The sequence below is a fragment of the Odocoileus virginianus genome, unplaced genomic scaffold (assembly GCF_023699985.2).
Source record: "Odocoileus virginianus isolate 20LAN1187 ecotype Illinois unplaced genomic scaffold, Ovbor_1.2 Unplaced_Contig_10, whole genome shotgun sequence".
NCBI lineage: Eukaryota > Metazoa > Chordata > Mammalia > Artiodactyla > Cervidae > Odocoileus > Odocoileus virginianus.
In genome coordinates, this window is record NW_027224327.1 from 485,043 (window position 1) to 501,461 (window position 16,419).

At 41.9% G+C, this 16,419-nt stretch overlaps 1 pseudogene; it reads left to right on the top strand.

The window, feature by feature from the left end:
• The first annotated feature begins 13,396 nt into the window (after positions 1 to 13,396).
• Positions 13,397 to 13,899, top strand: LOC110132804 (small EDRK-rich factor 1-like; annotated as a pseudogene).
• The last annotated feature ends 2,520 nt before the right edge of the window (positions 13,900 to 16,419 follow it).

Here is a 16,419-nt window from a genome sequence, read left to right on the forward strand (position 1 = left end):
AATTATCTTGGAATTTTTTGAAAAATACAAATGCCCAGGTATTGCTTTTTTTTCTCCAGAGCTCCAGATATGTTTCTAATGAGCAGTCATGTTTAAAAACAACTGGAGTATATGAAGATCTTTTACTTTTATCAAGTTTGGTTCACTTTTTCTATTTCATATCCAGTGCTTCCATTTCATTTAGTTTATGTTTTTCCAATTTCTCCATCTCTTTTTTTTGTATTCTTTCTCAAGCCTTTATCAAGTGTAGTAGAAAAGCTTTTGTATACATATATAAATAATATGTATAATATATATTTTAGAAAAGTTATGAATTTTTGCCTAACTAAAAAATTTATGATGTTTTGATTCTACTTGTTTGACTCAGTATGAATAGAATGCTAGATTTCTAATTTAAAAATAGATATGCAACAAGCAACAAAGGTTTACTGTATAGCATAGGGAACTATAGTCAATATCTTGTAATACAATGGAAAATAATTTCAAAAATAATATATGTGTATATGTATAATTGAATCACACAAAAAGAATTCTACTTTTTGAAATTTAGTAATGTTTATCTTTTTGCCAGTTTTTCTAAATGTCTTAGGTACACCTAATAACAACATATGAGATACAAAATTTTAAATATATTTGTGTAGGATATGATTAATATAAATTAATATAAATATAAATCTATATATTTAAATTATTAATGACATCATTCAAGATGCTCCTATTCTTATTTTTTCTGCACTTGATAAAATATTCTCAGAGAAATGTTAATATGTCTCACTATGATTATATATTTTTTTCTTTTCCCTTATATTTCTTCTGATTTTTGCTTTATGTATCTTTGTTTCTTTGTTGTTAGGTGTCTAATGGTTTATGATGTCTATCTTCTTTGTGAATTGTACCTTTTATCATTAAAAATATTCATTTTTTATTAGAATAATGAATAAATAAATTTAATAAATAAATGAGAAAAAGTTAATATCTGGAATAATTATAGACTAAGTGTAAGTCAATAAGAAAAAGACAAAAAACTGGCCATAATATGAATAGGCAATAAATAGCATTAAAATGCAAATGGATAATAAACATATGTAAAAATGATTGATCCTTCTGATATTTAGGAAAATGTATTGTAAATTAGAACATTTTCCCACTATCATTATCAGTTGAGTTCAGCTGATCAGTCATGTCTGACTCTTTGTGACCCCATGGACTGCAGCACCCAGGCTTCCCTGTCCTTCACCATCTCCTGGAGCTTGCTCAAACTCAAGTCCATTGAGTTGGTGATACCATCCAACCATCTCATCCTCTGTCAACCCCTTCTCCTCCTGCCCTCAATCTTTCCCATCATCAGGGTCTTTTCCAATGAGTCAGCTCTTTGTATCAGGTAGCCTAAGTATTGTAGCTTCAACTTTATCTTCTGCCCTTCCAATGAATATTAAGGGTTGATTTCCTTGAGGATTGACCTGTTTGATCTCCTTGTTGTCCAAGGGACTCTCAAGAGTCTTCTCCAGCACCACAGTGCAAAAGCATAAATTCTTTGGTGCTAAGCCTTCTTAATGGTCCAATTTCACATCTGACCACTGGAAAAACCATAGCTTTGACTCTATGGATGTTTGTCAGTGATGTCTCTGCTTTTTAATACACTGTCTAGGTTTGTCATAGCTTTTTTCCAAGGAGCAAACATCTTTTAGTCTAATGGTTGCAGTTACCATTCACAGTGATTTTGGAGCCCAAGAAAATGAAGTCTGTCACTGTTTCCATTTTTTCCCCATCTATTTGCCATGAAGTGATGGGACCAGATGCCATGATCTTAGTTTTTTGAATGCTGAGTTTTAAGCCAGCTTTTCCACTCTTCTCTTTCACCTTCATCAAGAAGTTCTTTAGTTCCTCTTCACTTTCTGCCATTAGGGTGGTGTCATCTGCATATCTGAGATTATTGATATTACCCCCAGAAATCTTGACTCCAGCTTGCGCTTCATCCAACCCAGCATTTCACATGATGTGCTCTGTATATAAGTTAAATAAGCAGGGTGACAACCTTGAAATTCTCCTTTCCCAATTGGTACCAGTCTGTTGTTCCATGTCCATTTCTAACTGTTGCTTCTTGGTGGTGGTGGTGGTTTAGTTGCTAAGTTGTGTCCGACTCTTGTAACCCCATGGACTGTAGCCTGCCAGGCTCCTCTGTCCATGGGATTCTCCAGGCAAGAATATTGGAGTGGGTTGCCATTTCCTTCTCCAGGTTGCTTTTGACCTGCATACAGATTCCTCAGGAGGCAAGTAATGTGGTCTGGTATTCCCATCTGAATTTTCCACAGTTTGTTGTGATCCACAAAGTCAAAGGCTTTAACATAGTCAATGAAGCAGAAGTAGATGTTTTTCTGGAATTCTCTTGCTTTTTCTATGATCCAGCGGATGTTGGCAATTTGATCTCTGGTTTCTCTGCCTTTTCTAAATCCAGCTTGAACATCTGGAAGTTCTCGGTTCACATACTGTTGAAGCCTAGCTTGGAGAATTTTGAGCCATTACTTTGCTAGCGTGTAAGATGAGTGCAATTGTGCAGTAGTTTGAATATTCTTTGATGTTGCTCTTCTTTGGGATTGGAATGAAAACTAACCTTTTCCAGTCCTGTGCTGAGTTTTCCAAATTTGCTGGCATATTGAGTGCAGCACTTTAACAGCATCATCTTTTAGGATTTGAAATAACTCAGCTGGAATTCCATCACCTCCACTAGCTTTGTTCTTAGTAATGCTTCCTAAGGCCCACTTGACTTCACACTCCAGGATGTCTGGTTCTAGGTGAGTGACCACACCATCATGGTTATCTGGGTCATTAAGACCTTTTTTGTACAGTTCTTCTGTGTATTCTTGCCACCTCTTCTTAATCTCTTCTGCTTCTGTTAGGTCCTTGCTGTTTCTGTCCTTTATTGTGCCCATCTTTGCATGAAATATTCCCTTGATATCTTAATTTTCTTGAAGAGATCTCTAGTCTTTCCCATTCTATTGTTTTCCTCTATTTCTTTGCAATTGTTCATTTAAGAAGGCTTTCTTATCTCTCCTTGCTGTTCTTTGGAACTCTGCATTCAGATGGGTATATCTTTCCTTTCCTCTTTTGCCTTTTACTTCATTTCTCATCTATTTGTAAGGCCTCATCAGACAACCATTTTGCCTTGCTGCATTTCTTTTTCTTGGGGATGGTTTTGTTCACCACCTCCTGTACAATGTTATGAACCTCTGTCCACAGTTCTTCAGGCAGTCTGTCTACCAGATCTAATCCCTTGAATCTATTTGTCACCTCTACTGTATAATCATAAGGGATTTGATTTAGGTCATACCATTATAGACTGGTACAATACAATACTATTGACACTTGTCAGTGTTGGGGAGTGTGGATAAGTGGGGAGTGGTGTTGTGGCATTTTGGGAAAGTGATTTGGCAGTGATCTCGGGGCATGGGGGTGATGAGGCTGGAAGCAAGACCTTGGTCCTTATTTTCTTTCTTTTTTAATATTTGTTAAATGTAGATCACTTTTAAAGTCTTTATTGAATTTGTTACAGTATTGCTTCTGTTTTATGTTTTGATTTTTGTTTCTTGGCTGTGAGGCATATAGGATCTCAGCTCCTCAACCAGGTATTGAACCTGCACCCCCTGTCGCTGCTGCTGTTGCTAAGTCGCTTCAGTCGTGTCCGACTCTGTGCGACCCCATAGACTGCAGCCCACCAGGCTCCCCTGTCCCTGGGATTCTCCAGGCAAGAACACTGGAATGGGTTGCCATTTCCTTCTCCAATGCATGAATAAAAGTGAAAGTGAAGTCGCTCAGTTGTATCTGACTCTTTGCGACCCTATGGACTGCAGCCCACCAGGCTCCTCCGTCCATGGGATTTTCCAGGCAAGAGTACTGGAGTGGGGTGCCATTGCCTTCTCTGGCACCCCTTGCAGTGGAAAGCAAATCTTAACCTCTGGACAGCCAGGGAAATTCTGGTCCTTGTCCTCTTTGAAGAAAGAATTAAGCAAACAGACACAGATTATGAACTAGATCACAATCTGAGTATGTGTGGAAGAGCACACAGTGAACTCAGAGTGAGTTGTATGTAACAGGGGTGCTTAGATTGCTTATACACGGATAGTCTTCTGAGTTGTCTCTGGCCAATCATCCCACTTGTGTCCATATTTGGTGTGACTCAGTGTCCTTCCTGGTGGTACGTGTGCATCTCTCAGCCAAGATGGATTCCAATATGAAAGTTTCTGGGGTTGGCAGGACATATTATGGGCTGGCGGTTCCTGTCTCCCTTGTTCTCTCCCCTAGAGTGAAGACCATCTCTGGTCTTCATGGGAAGACCATTTCCCATGTCAGGCTGGGAAATCCACTTGACCATAAGAATGAGGAAAATGTGGTCACTTTGTCTTCCACTCACTCAGGGCTCCTGCTAGTATCTTATCTTGAAGCGTCAGCAGGAGGTTGGTTGCAGCTGTTCATCTGTCTCTCCTACCTCAGCAGCACACACCAAAATCCAACCTTAGTCCTGTTTTCATTAGCATACAGACCCTGTGATATATTTCTATATATGCAAGTATTTCTCTGTATGCTTGTTTATTTGCATGCCACTGCCTGGAAAAAAAGACTAAAAGGATATATAGCAACTGTTAGCAGTTTCCTGTGGAGAGCTATGTTTTGTCACAAAGTGCTTTCCAAGAGTTCATCGAATCCTGAAGCACAGATTTTTATGCTACAGGAATAAACAAACTTATTTCTCATTGGCAAAAATGTGTTGATTGTAATGGCTCCTATTTTGATTAATAAAGATGTGTTTGAGCCTAGTTATAATGATTTAAAATTCACAGTTTGACACCACAATTACTTCTGCACCAACTTATTATTACTGGGAATTCCCTGGCAGTCCAGTGGTTAGGACTCTGTGCTTCCACTGCCAGGGGCCCAGGTTCGATCCCTCATTGGGGAGTTAAGTAAGTAAGTGTAGTCGCTCAGTTGTGTCTGACTCTTTGCGACCCTGTGGACTGTAGCCCACCAGGCTCCTCTATCCATGGGATTCTCCAGGCAAGAACACTGGAGTGGGTTGCCATTTCCTTCTCCAGGGCATTGGGGAGTTAAGATCCCACAAATCACATAGCTAAAAAAAATGTATTACTAATATAAGTTAATATGTAAAAGGTCAATAAAATGTCTGGAATTTATATTAATGTTTATTAAAATAAGGAAATAGAAATATTTATAAAGGAGAGAGAGAAAAATGCAATGTTTGAATATTGGTCTTATTAGCTACCAGTGTCTATTCTAGAAAAGAAATGTAACCCAAGAGTTAGAAATTATACAGTCCAAACATTTCACTTTACAGACAAGGAAGCTGAGGCCCCAAAGGTAGAGCGACCTGTCCTGCCACAACAGAGCTGCCAGCCCCATTAGGAATTCCATTAAAATCTCCAAACCACCAGGCCAGTGCTGTTCCAAGGAATGAGAAGCTGTCTTTGCTAAAAAGCAGCATCTTTTAGCCATAGGCAATCAGCCTGACTATGTGGAATGGCTGTGATATGTCACATTGCAGAGGCCTTGCTGTGAGTTGAGATTAGACCCTTCAGCAGAGCCCCTTGGTGGGGAGGAAGGAGCCCTGAGGGCATGCGCCCCTCCCATCACACCCTGAAACTGTAGGCTGCACAGGTGCCAGGGGACCGGGGTTTGAGGTCATTCCTGTCCTCAAACCGTGGACACAACTGTAGGTCAGCTGCTTAGGCTCTCACTTTGGTCTTTGGAAAACGCTTCTTTGAGAGAGAGACAGAGACCTGGGCAGGGCAGTGAAGCACTGAATCAATTTAATAGGATTTGGGCTCCAATAGGGCTTCTCTGGTGGCTCAGATGGTAATGCATCTGCCTGCAATGCAGGAGACCTGGGTTCGATCCCTGGGTTGGGAAGATCCCCTGGAGAAGGAAACGGCAACCTACTCCAGTAGTCTTGCCTAGAAAATTACATGGACGGAGAAGCCTGGTAGACTACAGTCCATGGGGTCGCGAAGAGTCGGACACAACTGAGCGACTTCACTTTTCACTTAGGCTCCAATCTGTTATTCTCCAAGGCAAAACTTAACTACCCTTTACTGGCAAGATGCTGATCTCTTTTCTTTCTACACAATCACTCTCAATAACTGAAAATGAGATTAATAAACTTGTTCAAATCTTAAAAAAAATCTGAGTGAATTAGTTGTTTATGTGTACTTTTAAAAAATTACAGTTTTAAAGAGATATAATTCATAGACCATAAAACTGACTTTTTTACAGTGCACAATCTCATGGTTATTAGTATATTCAGCATTGTACAAACATAAAAATTCATTTTAGGACCTTTTCACCACCCAAAGAAACTCCACATCCTTTACTGCCACTTCCCATTCTTCCTCCGCCCACCCAAACTCCCCACGCCAAGGTCCTGGTAATCGCTGAGTGCCTTTCTGTCTCTGTCGATTTGCCTCTTCTCGATGGGGCAATTCATATGAACAGAATCATGCAATCTGTGGTCTTTGTGATCAACTGCTTTCACTTTGCCTAATGTTCTCAAGGTCCCTCCACGTATCAGTACTCTGTTCTTTTCTGTGGTCAAATAATATTCCATTGTGAGGATATATTGCTTTCTGTTTATCCACTCACCAGCTGATGGACATCTGAATTATTTTGCCCTTCTGGCTACTATGAGTAAGGGTGCTGTGAACATTTGCGTGCCAGTATTTTTGTGGACATGTGTTTTCATTTCTCCTCGCTATACACCTGGAGAGGAATTGCCTGGCGGGCTACAGTCCATGGGTTCACAAGGAGTCGGACACGACTGAGCAACTAACACACCCACACCCACACCCACACGGTAACTCTTCGGTTTAGCATTTTGAGGAACTGCCAGACTGTTTTCCAGAACGGCTGCACCGTTTTATGCTCTCGCCAACAATGTATGAGCCCTGCAATTAATCCACATCCTCTGATACTTGTTATTGTCTATCTTTTTAAATGACAGGCATCCTACCTGGGCGTGAAGTGGTATCTTACTGTGGTTTTGATTTGCATTCCTGTAATATCTTTTAATGTGTATATTTTTGCTTTGCAGATGTTTTTTGGAGAAATATCCATACAGATCTTTTGCCCATATTTTAATTGAGTTGTCTTTCTTATTGTTGAGTTGTAAGTATTCTTTATACACCCTGGATACAAGGCAGATATGTGATTTGCAAATTTTCTCTCCCAGTCTGTGGTTTGTAGACACCCTTTTTATAGCTAGAAACTGCTTGGCACCTCACTTTGTTTCACAAAATTGTTTGGCTGTTATCTGTAGTTTAGTACTTGGGAAGTTATTCCTATCTTTCAGCCTGAAGTGCTGGCAGAGCTACAGGTAGTGCTCAATTACTGATGGAAGAAACACCCTATGTCCTCAGTGTTGAGAAAGAAACAGGGCTTGTGTGGATGTGTCCTTACATATTTGCTAGGATGCATTTTTTTTTTTTTAAAGGAAATAGAAGTCTTGGAAGAGCCAGACTATCTGGTAGGGGACCCATTTGGGGGCTGGGGGTAGGATCTTTTATGCCCAGCCCAGAAATCTGGCTTTTCCATCATGGAACTTACCCATTCGACACAGAACAAGTTAAAGAGAATGGGCCGGTTTCCCAGACATCTAACTCCATCTCCATAACAGTACCCTGTAAGTGTTCTCTATTTCTTTGGAAAGAAGCAGCTGGGTTCCCAGGCTGGGCAGGGAACACCAGTCAAGACTGTGCCTTCTCATACGGTCTGTGAGGGCAGCAAGGCTGCCACCGTCCCGTAGAGATCCCGAGGCTCACCCAGGGTCAGGGCTGTGGGAGCTGCTGCCCCAGGAAAGGGAAGACTTTCAAAAACACTAGAGGTGCAAAACAATTTGGTGCTTGAAACTTCTAATCCAATTCTGAGAATATAAAGAAATACTATGTTGTAAAAAACAAAAACAGGCAATTAACAAGGGATACAGTAGTTGATAAAACATAGATTTTGTTCAAATTTCACAAAGTTTTATGCTAGTGTCCCTAATTTGTTTTCTTCCCTTATTCAAGACTTTACATTGTAGTTAATTGCATTGAGCAACTTCAGCTGCATGCAACAATTCTGGCAAATTCTCTTTTCATTTTTATTTTATTACAGATATTTTCTAATTTCCCATGTTATGTCATGTTAGATACATCAATCATTTATAAGTGGATATTTAATTTCCAAATACAAGGGATTTTGTTTAAAGTATTCTTTAATGTTAATCTCTCATTTTGAAACTAATTTCTCATTTAAATGCTTTTTTTCTCTGAAATCTCTGTGTATTTTTTTTTCTTAGTCTAACTTTATTAAGGCTTTCGGTGACTAAGTTGAAGATCTCTCTTGGTAAATGTCACATTGCACTTGAAAATATGTGGGTTATTTTCAAATATCTTTTGATACTGATTTCTAACATAATTCCACAGTGATAAGAGAACAGACTGTGTATGATTTCAATACCTTTAGACCATGAAATTTTTGCACCTTGTTTTATGTCCCTGGATATGTTCTAGTATCTCTGAGGTGTTTTTTAAAATTAATTAATTTATTATTTATTTTTGGCTATGCTGGGCCTTCACTGCCGCGCAGGTTTTCTCTAGTTGTGGCCAGTGGGAGCTACTTTCCAGTTTCAAAGCTCAGACTTCTCACTTCAGTAGCTTCTTTTTGTATCTCCCAGGCTCTAGAGCACAGGCTCAGTAGTTGCAGTGTGCGGGCTTAGTTGACCTGTTGGCGTGTGGAATTTTCCCAGGCCAGTGATCAAACCCATGTGCGCTGCACTGGCAGGCAGATTCGTAACCACTGAACCACCAGGAAAGTCCTTAGTGTCTCCTAGTTTACAGTCTATGGGAACTTGAGTAGAATTTGTATCCTCAGTTCAGTTCAGACGCTCAGTCGTGTCCGACTCTTTGCGACCCCATGAATTGCAGCACGCCAGGCCTCCCTGTCCATCACCAACTCCCGGAGTTGACTCAAACTCACGCCCATCGAGTCGGTGATGCCATCCAGCCATCTCATCCTCTGTCGTCCCCTCCTCCTCCTGCCCCCAATCCCTCCCAGCATCTTTTCCAATGAGTCAACTCTTCGCATGAGGTGGCCAAAGTACTGGAGTTTCAGCTTCAGCATCAGTCCTTCCAGTGAACACCCAGGACTGATCTCCTTTAGGATGGACTGGTTGGATCTCCTTGCAGTCCAAGGGACTCTCAAGAGTCTTCTCCAACACCACAGTTCAAAAGCATCAATTTTTTGGTGCTCAGCTTTCTTCACAGTCCAACTCTCACATCCATACATGACCACTGGAAAAACCATAGCTTTGACTAGATGGATCTTTGTTGGCAAAGTAATGTCTCTGCTTTTTAATATGCTGTCTAGGTTGGTCATAACTTTCCTTCCAAGGAGTAAGCGTCTTTTAATTTCATGGCTGCAATCACCATCTGTAGTGATTTTGGAGCCCCCAAAAATAAAGTCTGACACTGTTTCCACTGTCTCCCCATCTATTTCCCATGAGGTGATAGGACCAGATGCCATGATCTTAGTTTTCTGAATGTTAAGCTTTAAGCCAAGTTTTTCACTCTCCTCTTTCACTTTCATCAAAAGGCTTTTTAGTTCCTCTTCACTATCCTACCGTTGTATAAAAACTGTATAAATCTTAATTATGCTGAATTGGTTCACAGTGCTTTTCAGGTCTGTTATATTCTACTTCTCTGTATATTCATTCTATTAAATTTTGAGGGTTTAATATTGAAATGCCAACTAAAAATCTTTTATAGTGGAACTATAAGTAACCTTGTTCTATATTTTCCCAGTCTCCTGTAAATGTGTTGTCAAACTTTCATAATTTAAAAAAAAAAACAACACTAGAGGTGCAGGAGTCTCTGCCACCCCTGACTCTTTGCATCTCAATGATATCTTCAAGGCCACAGATGACCTTTCTAGAGCTTGTCCGAATCCAGTCATTACCTCTCTACCAGGAACATTTGAAATTATGCTGTCCTGGGAGTCAAAGTGATAGGGGTCGCTTCTGGTGAATTTCATAGAATTTCATAGCCTGAGTGAACCTCACTCAGCAGCTTATTCCCTGGAGTGTTGACAGTGAGGGCCAGGTGTCCCCAGTGTTGAGGCTACAAGACAGTGACCCTCGGTTAGTCTGTGTCTCTAGGTGACAGTGTGAAGCCAAGACCCAGAACAACAAGTGTTGGGTGTGGAAAGTCAGTACATCTGCATACCTGTATCGCCGAGCCATTGAAATGACACAGCTGTTTGTTTCTGAAAGACAGTCCAACCTAGAGGCTCTGCTCTCCACCTTAGAAATACATACAAACTGACAAAGTCAAATCTGCCTGCAATGCAGGAGATTCAGGTTCGATGCCAGGTGGGAAGTTCCCCTGGACTAAACCATGGGGTTGCAGAGAGTTGGACATGACTGAGGTGAGTATGCATGCTCACATGCAATAATGGCAAAAGGCAGAAGGAGGGGAAGAGGAAGGAAGTTAACATTTTTCTCATCGTCTGTGAAAGACAGGAGTCCATGGTCTTCCTTTGTTTGGGACCTGGGACCCTTTGCTGCAGTGCTTGCACATGTACAAACTTCTGTGAGAGGAAAGAAATACAAAGAAACTCTAAGGGACTAAAAATAACCCCAGGCATACACAGCCAGGACAAATTCTGAACAATGAGAGCAAGTATCCCCTCTGCCACCTCTGAGGATCCGGGAGCAAAAGCAGAGTACTGAGCGTGCCCATGCGTATGCCACCGTTTAATGGTGTGATAAGCCACCTAAGCCACCCCTCCAGTCTGACCTCTGGACACATCCTAACATCACCCATATTAGCATCAATTTGAACTCCACTCCCTCCCCACGTGAGCAAGCAAGCAAGGGAACGTGTTACTTGTTCCCGCTCCCTCTTGCTGCAGCAGAGGCCTCCATAAAGCCTTGCCTGAATTTCTTGTGTGACCTGTAATCAGTTTCTACTGATGGAGTAGGCTAAGAGCCCTGGTTGGTGACATTTATGTTTTATTTCAAATCATACTTCCCCCATTGTTTAATCTTGGTCCTCTATTTTCCCAGCCTGATTTATTTCTATACTTTGTTGTATGGAGGATAATTGCTTTCATGTTTTGTTGGTTTCTGCCATACAACAGTGCAAATTAGCTCTAAGCATATAAATAAATGGGCTTCCCAGGTGGTACCGGTGGTAAAGAACCCGCCTGATAATGCAGGAGACATAAGAGATGCAAGTTCGATCCCTGGGTGGGGAAGATTCCCTGGAGGAGGGCACAGCAGCCCACTCCAGGATTCTTGCCTGGAGAATCCCATGGACAGAGGAGCCTGGCGGGCTACAGTCCGTAGACTCACAGAGAGTTGTGCAGGACTGAAGCGACTGGGCATGTATGCATGCAATATATATATCCTTTCCTTCTTCAGTCTCCCTCCTGCCCCCCACTCCCCGTCCCAGCCCTTGGTTCCATATTTAACTTGATTCCATTTTCACCTCCAATCTTTTTACCTTGACTTCTCTGTTGTTGAATTCTTTCACTTGAATCTTTCTTATTTGGCTAGATTTCATTTTGGGTAGCTTTTCCCATGGCTTCCCTGTTGCTTTTGTATTTGAAGAGATATCTTAGCTGTGTATACTATTCACACATCAATCTTTCCCTTACACTTTTGTAGATATTGCCCTATAGTTTTCTGTTATCAAATTTGGCATGGAGAAGTCTTAGTTTTATTTTTTGGCCATTCGGCTTGTGAGATCTTAATTCCCCAGCAGGGGTCGAACCTGTGCCCCCTGTAGTGGAAGCACTAGACTACCAGGGAAGTCCTGAAACTTGCTTTTTTTTCTTTTTCTTGGGAAAACAAAACAAAACAAAACCAAGAACCCTGCTTTATTGAGATATAGTTTACATGCCATAAAATTCACCTGTTTAAAGTGTACAATTTAATGGATTTTAATATTTACAGAGTTTTGCAACCATTACCGTAATCTACTTTCAGAACATTTTTATTACTCCAAAGAGAAACCTCCCATCCATTCACAGTGACTCATTTTCTTTTCCCCTAGGTCCTGTGGCAACTATTTATCCATGATGGATTTGTCTATTCTGGATATTTCATATGTATCCATACATGAACTCACAATGTTTGGTCTGTTGTCTCTGCCTCCTTTCATGGAGCATAATCTTTTGCAGGTTCATCCATGTGTGGCATGTGTGAGTCCCACTTTATGGTCAAATAATATTTCACTGTATGAACGGTTGTATCACATTTTGGTCATCCATTCATCAGTTGACGGACATGTGGGCTGTTTCTGCTTTCAGGTTATTATGAATAATGCTGCTGTGAACATTCATATACAACGTTTTGTGTGGACATGTACTTCAATTCTTTTGAGTATGACCTAGAAGTGGAATTTCTGGGTCACATGGTGGCTGGTGGTTTTGTCACTAAGTCATGCCCCCCTTGTAACAGAGTAATGTCCAGAACTATGATTGTCATAAGTTAATGCTGATTTTTTTCCTAAGTGGTAGGATTTCAGGAGAGTCATTAATTTCTTCTTTGTACCTCTTTAAGTTTGAATATTTTTTAAATAATGAGAATATATAATTTTATATTAAATTCATTATGACTTTAAAAAGTTTTCACCTTCAGTTTTTCAAATACTTTTAAACACGTTTAAAAGTGACTTCATTCCTTAATATTGTTAGAGAACAGTTTACCAAAACCACCTGCGTCGGCCAGACCCTAGTGCCTGAGTTGTCTCGCAACAGGAGGTCCCAAAAAGGAACACGGTGCTGTTGCCAAAAGCTAACTGGGGGAATTCGGGAGGGGCCCAAAAAGCGGGGAGATGACCAGCCTCCCAGAACCCTTCATGCCGGAATCCATCTTGACGGAGAGATGTGCGTTACCAGGATGGACTCTGGGTCAGACTATGGGCTGAGCAAGGTCAGTGACCAGAGACGACCCAGAAACTAACCCCATCACCATAAAACCGGAGCCTGCGAGCCACAGGGCAGAGCAGCTCTCCTGGGTCTCCTAACCCTGCTGCTCTCTGCGCAGTCACCCCTTCCCAGTCAAGTCTCAGTGTCAGCGGTGTGTCTCCCTTGACAATCCATTTCCTAATGTTAGACAAGAATCTATTCTCAGGCCCTGGAAGGGGGTCCCGCTTCCTGCAAAAACCTCACTACACTTTACTATTTTTTTTTCTTCAGCTTTGTTGAAATATAACTGACATGTAACACTGTATTAGTTTCAGGCGTATGGCATAATGATTAGATAGATGTATATATTACAAAATGAACACTACCAAAGGTCTAGTTAACATCCATCACGATAGGCAGTTACATTTTTCCCTTGTGATGAGAATTTTTAAAATTTACTTTCTTGGAGCCGTTGCCGTCGACATGACCCGCGGTAACCAGCGCGAGCTCGCCCGCCAGAAGAACATGAAAAAGCAGAGCGACTCGGTTAAGGGAAAGCGCCGAGATGACGGGCTTTCTGCTGCCGCCCGCAAGCAGAGGGACTCGGAGATCATGCAGCAGAAGTAGAAAAAGGCAAACGAGAAGAAGGAGGGACCCAAGCAGCTTTGCGGCTGCGTGTCCAGCCCTCTCGCCCTGCGCCTGTGTGCCTGGAGCCAGCCGCATCACGCCCGCGGTTTCTCCCGTGGCGCTCACGGGCCGGCTCCGAAGGCGCGCCCTTCACCCTGGGTCTGCGCGGGTCCCGTCTGTGCTTCCTGCCCCTCAGGTAGCCTCTCTCCCCCTGGGCCACTCCTGGGGGTGAGGGGGTTACCCCCTCCCAGTGTTTTTTATTCCTGTGGGGCTCACCCCAAAGTATTAAAAGTAGCTTTGTAAAAAAAAAATAATAAATCTAACTTCTTAGCAACTTTCAAATATATTAAACAGTGTTGTCAACTATAGTCACCATGCTGTAAAGCTACATCCCCAGGACTTATTTTTTTTTTTTTAAATTCTTAACTGCAATGGGTCTTTGCTGCAAAGCACAGGCTCTCGGGCATGCGGCCTTCTGCAGTTGTGTCTCACGGGCTCTAGAGCATAGATTGTAGTGAGCTCATTGATTGTAGTGAGCAGGTTTAACTGCCCCATGTCATGCGGGATCTTCCCGCATCTTCCACCAGGGGTCCAACCTGTGTCCCCTACACTGGCAGGTGAATTCTTAACCACTAGACTACCAGGGAAGTCCCAGGACTTAATGGATGTTTATACCTTTTAATCCTCTTCACCCAATTTCCCCTCTCCCAACACTTTACTAAATTTCAATGTAAAGATTCATGTATGACCAAAGTAGCTAAATACTCATCGCTGTCAGAATATTGGCCCTTTGGAACTATCAAGGCTTTGCACAAATTATTCCATTTAATCGTCTCATCAACACCTCAGAAATAGAAACTCCCAGTTAAACAGATGCGACAATTGAGGCTTAGAGATATTAATCAGCTTTCCCAGGGGTAATTGAACAAATGCAGGAAACAAAATCATACTTTGTGCATTTATTGCTCTCCACTTCTGTCTCCAAGCCCCTTGAATTCCCATGACTCTTATGGATAAGTGAAAATTAAGTAGCAAGGCAGACAAGACCCAGAGGCTTGGTCTTGTCTCTCGTCCTTCCTTCTCCGTGCACCCTGCCCTTCAGCTCTGCCATTTCTTGCTCCTCCCCTTCTCCGCAGACTCTACCCTTGGCAATCTATGGGGTTTCCCCCCTATGCATTCTACCTCTGGTCTACCAATTTTCAACCTGCCCACTTTCATTTGGTTCAGTGTTTGTCTCTCCCTCCAGGCTACACATTCCTGGATGGCAAAGACTGGTCTGATTCATCTTTCTACCCCCACAGAGTCACTCAGGGCTTAATAAATATTTGTTCAATTCAATTTCAAGATCTAGTTCAAGTGTTAACCTCATTCTGTCACTCCTATCCTGTGTTGACTTCCTTCTCCAAACCCTGAAAGCACCTTTATTTTATACACCTGATTTACTGCTTAGCATATGCTCCTGTCTATTGCTGCTTTTCTTTTTGATGTACACAGTCTGCGATAAAACAGCCAGAAAACACAAACATGCTTTGCTGTATCTGTCCTCAAACTTAGTGCTAGACCTTGTTCACATTAGAAACTCAAGACAAAAGAAAGGAGCATGTTTTCCAAAATGCAGTTTTGTTATATACTTAAAAATTTTTTTAAAAAGTCAACTTGTGGGACTTCCCTGGTAGTCCAGTGGCTAAGATTCCACACTCCCAATGCAGGGGGCCTGGGTTTGATCCCTGGTCAGGGAACTAGATACCAAATGCCTCAACTAAGACTCAGCACTAATTAATTAATTAATTAACTAAAAAAATCAGCTTGTGTTAGGTAGAAGTCTAGGATGGCCCCCAAGTTTCCTTCCCCTTCCCTGGTGTGTATGCCCCTTATAATCTTCTCCCCATGAGTGTGGCTGGGATTTGTGTATATGATGGGATTTTATGTTCATAATTTTTTCTACATTCATAATTTGATTTCATCATATGGCAAACCTGAAGGGCTTTTGCTGATGTGATTAAGGTCCTTAGTCAATCAACCTTAGGTTAATTAAAAGGGGATCATCCTGTATGGCCCTAACCTAGTCAGGGAGCCCTTTAAGACAAGGGTCCACAGCCCCTGGGCCACAAACCAGTACCGGCCTGTGGCCTGTTAGAACTGGGCTACACAGCAAGAGGTGAGTGGTGGGTGAGCGAGTGAAGCTTCATCTGTGTTTACAGCCACTCCCCACTGCTTGGTTACTGCCTGAGCTCTGCCTCCTGTCAGGTCAGTGGCAGCATTAGATTCTCATAGGAGCGAGAACCCCACTGTGCTTGAATCATCCTGAAACCATTCCCCCCACCTTTTGTCTGTGGAAAAATGGTCTTCCATAAAACCAGTCCCTGGTGCCAAAAAGGCTGGAAACCAATGCTTTAAGAGAGGCTTAAGACATGCCTTTGGGCCTTGAAGAAACAAGTCACCAGGAGTTCAGCAGGAACGAATTCTGCCAGAAAAAAAGTGAGCCTGGCAGAGGACTCAGATGAGATCCCAGACCGGGATGATACCATGATTGTTGCCTTTGAGACCCTGATCAGGCTCCCAGTTATGCGTCCTGAGCTCCTGAATCATGGAAACTGTATGTATCAGTACTTTTATGTGTGTGGTTGTAGATGGTATTTATAGCTGCCTTCTTCTACGATCCATTCTGTATTCACTTTGCCTTCAGTGAGAACCTCAGTTGGTCCTGGTTCTTTACCTGTTGAGGTGACTCAGACTTCATTCCTGAAGGGTCTGGGCCATAAGTAGTCATGCCTGGATTGAGTTATAGTTTTCCACTAACCTTAATCACAAGGCATGGAAATACTGAGATGTCCTAAG